Raw genomic sequence first — 4194 nt, forward strand, 5'->3', positions numbered from 1 at the left:
AAGCAAAGACACAAACTTATAAAGACACAATGATTGGGATACACAGGTGTGGGAAATTAAGCAGGAACCAAAACACACAGAGCAGCGGGGGAGATGGGAGAAACCAAACTAAATAGTCCAGGGGTGTGACAGTGTCATGTTCTGATTGGTTGTCATTGGTTGCTATGGCCTTGTTCCTTGTTTTTCATTGGTTGGTTTCTGTCATGTGGTCTCTTTTGTCTAGTATAAATAGCCCTTGTGTCCCATTGGTTCCTTGTTGTGTAATGAGGTTGTAATGTGCTCTTTGGTGAGTGTTTGTCTATTTCAAGTTTGTTTCATGCCAAGTTTGTTCAAGCCAAGTTAAGTCAAGTCTGTTTATGTCAAGTTAAGTCAAAGTCAAGTCAAGTCTGTTTGCTTCAAGTCAAGTCTCGTCTATGTTTGGATTTACTGTTTGGAGTTCACGTCATTTCAATAAACTGCACTTGGGTTCACCACACATCTCGCCGTCAGTGGATCATTGTTACATCTTCCCAAAAAAGGAGACCTCACAGATATCAAAAACTGGAGACCTGTTTCACTTCTGTGTAGTGATTATAAAAGAGTTTAGCAAACAGATTGTCAAAAATTATGAATGAGGTTATTCATCCGGACCAAACTTACTGTGTCCCCAAAAGGCCAATTTTTGACAACATTTCCCTTATTAGGGATATTTATGATGTCTCTAAGTTGTTAAATAATGATATTGGATTGATTTCACTGGACCAAGAAAAAGCATTTGATAGAGTAGCATTTAGTAGCATCGTCTTTATGGCATAAGTTGGCCTGCATAGATCCTCCTCTACGTTTGTTAGCAGAGATTCAAGCAATTTTAGTTGATTTCTTCTGGGATAAGTTACATTGGGTTCCTCAGAGTGTATTGTTCTTACCCAAAGAAGAAGGAGGACAAGGATTAATACATCTTCAAAGCAGAACGGCAGCTTTTGGGTTATGTTTTTTGCAAAGACATCTTAATGGTTCCGTAACTTCCAGCTGGAAGGTAGTTGCATGTAAAAAAATTTACAAGATCTTGGAAGTTTGAAAATGGACAGGAATCTTTTTTCATGGACTTTTCGAAGCTAAATATTAATGGAATACCAATTTTTTTATCAAAATGTTTTTAAAGTGTGGAATATGTTCAAAGTGCAAAGATGGTGCAATAGCACTTAATGCTTTTATTTCAACTTTAAATCCTAATGTCACTGCAGAATGCCCTTTTTGTTCAAAGCGGGAAACTGATTTTCATGCATATATGGATTGTTTTAGACTGAAAAGGTTGTTTAGTTTATTATATAATGTATTTCACAGTTTTCATAAATCTTTTTCTATAGGTGTTGGTGGTTTTAAATATGTCAGGAAAAAGAGGTTTATTTGAAAATGTTTGAATTTTGTTATAGGTCAAGCAAAGTTAGCAATTTATATGAGTTGGAAAAATAAGATAGAAATGGATTTAGATCAAGATATTAATGCAATGTTTTCAGCTACAGTTAAATCCAGAATACTCATTGATTTTAATTTTTATAGTTCCATGGATGATCTTGTTACTTTTCAAATGAAATGGTGTAAAAATGAGGCCCTGTGCTCTGTTGTTGATGGGGACTTATTTTTTCTTCCCTATTAATATAAACAATTAAAACTTAAAAAGTACATGCAAAATTTGTTGGTTTCTTTGTTGTTTTTTGTGTAGTATTGAAAAGCTTTATGTTAAATTGAGTGGAAAAGTGTTTTTATGTAAAGAACGGTAATAAACTATTTTTTCAAAATTCAATTCTCTCTCTCTCTCTCTCTCTATGATGAACGAGATGATGGGACAGTTACTAAAAACAAAATGAAATGATTAGTTTATGACTACGTTATTTCAGTGAATCTTCAAATCATGATGCAGGTCTTTGGGTTTCTTGTCGTATCTGTTACGCCAGGCCAGCAGAGGGAGCCCTTGCTCCTCTTTGACTGTTACTGCTCCTTCTGCTGCTTCGCTGGTTACTTCCTGTTTGGCAGCCATTTTAAGGGAGGGCATGCCAAACAGAGGCTGCGAAGTATTGTTTTGCTCCTGTGAACTTTACCAAGCATTTTCCCTAGTTTCCAAGTTCCTTAGATTCCTAGTTTCTTAGTTTTTCCTGGTTTTGTTTCTAGTCATAGTTTTGCCTTGTTTCTTTGTTTGTTTTCTTTTGCTACTTTGGACTGCCCATCTGGATTTCGACCCTCGCATGTACCACTGGATTATGCTTTTGTTTTTTCCTGGATGTTCCTGTTTGCTGGTGTTTTGACCCTGCCTGTCGACTACGATCTGTTAAATAAAGCTTGCAATTGGATCCTCATCTCCGTTGTCATTATAACAGTATCCCTGTCATCTCTGGCCTTTGATTGAAGAGGTTTTCTCACACAGAAGCTATGAGAGATAAAGAGAGAACTTACACTTATGGCCCATAGTCGGGCAGAATGTGTCTAAATGTGCCATTTCTCAACCAGAATCGGGCCAGATCCGCAGATCCAAAGCCTAGCCAAATCTGGCAACCATTACTGGGCCAGAGCCCTCACTGGGCACTCAGCCGCAATCGGCCAGTTTCCACTGGCTACCTGGGTTGCAACATCTGGGGAAAACGCCCGGCAGCATTTTTCCACCAGAGAAGTGGGTCCTCGTCTCCTTGAGTAACTGGCTTCAAACAGTAGGCTGTTATTTCAGCTCCAACTCGGTCCTCTACGGTGCCGATGCCGATGGGACCTGCCATTGCATCTGCTTTTTTTGCAGCATACTTACCAGAGTAATCTTTTTTCATGAGGGTTCGGGTTGCACCTCTCCCTCTTCCACTCTGATGGCCACTGGACCTGCTGCCTCTAAGCTTACGATCTCAGCCTGTAATTCAGCCTTGGTCTCAGCCAATGCGTTGTCACCCGTCTCATATCCTCCACGGTAACGAGGGTCGAGGAAAGTGCATTTTCTGAATATTTTGCGCACTGAATTGGATTCATACTTGGCCTCCAACTTTGTTAGAATTCCAGGTCTTTATTAGCTGGATGTCATTTTCTGACGCAGCCAACAGATTGTCCCTGCAGAGCTGTAGTATGGGGTGGATACAGGAACTGGTCACATAATTTTCTCCTGACAACATATCAGTGAAGTCACCGACTGGTTTCAGTGCTTCGTGAACAGCTTTCAAGACGTCCATGTCCTGCCAGGTCAGGGACAGGCTGCTCCTTCTGTCATCAGATGTGTCTGATCGCTTGGGCCTGATCGAGGATGCGCTCCACCATTGCCAGTTTGGAGCCCCAGCGAGTTGCGCAGTCTTGCCGACAGAAGGATGGATGAATTAATGAATGAATGATGAATAAACAATTAAATGAATGAATAGGCATAAACAAACGAATGAATTAATAAATAGGCATAAATAAACGAATTAATGCATAAATAAAGTCTATTAATGATAGTGTGTAATGATACACAGCACTCTGGAATGCTTGATTCTGATTGGTCAGTTGAGACATTTGCAGGTTCGTTCTTTTTAAATAACAACCGCTCCAAAGTAATAACGCATAGCCGGTACTACTTGTATGTTTAAAATCCCTCCGCGCCAAAAAAGATTACCGTTTGGCGCCATCTTGTGACAAACACTGGACAACCTCAATTAACAATGGAAAATTTCGACATTAATTTTAACATGTACGGTAAAAACAAAGCATTTGAACAGTGGATACAAATAGAGCAGTATACTCTAATTAAATCCTGACAACAGCTTGGCAAGCAGTAAGTGTTCGTATTAAATGTAATATTTATCATAAAATTCAATCACCAACATAGTTTAATGATAAGTGTGATTTTAGGTGCAATCAACAAAAAGTCCATAGAGGAAACTTTCGCTGACTTTACCAAAAATATCAACTTCAACATCCCCGCTGGGACCACATTTACAATGTCACAGTTCACAATTAATGGAAATGTGCAATTAAATACTTGTAAATAAATAAACCACGTGCGTTATTATATATTCATATGCAGATGTTATAAATTGTCTTACTAACGTACATCGTTTGAATGATAGTCACGTGGTACTATATCGTTTCACGGAATGATAAAAATGTTAATTTAAAACAAATATGCAAATATATGTTTCAAATTCATATTCATGTCCATTTTTTTCCTTATGTGGCAAGTAGCCGTGTAATAAGCGGGATAATGTACAG

The sequence above is a fragment of the Garra rufa genome, chromosome 2 (genome assembly GCF_049309525.1).
Source record: "Garra rufa chromosome 2, GarRuf1.0, whole genome shotgun sequence".
NCBI lineage: Eukaryota > Metazoa > Chordata > Actinopteri > Cypriniformes > Cyprinidae > Garra > Garra rufa.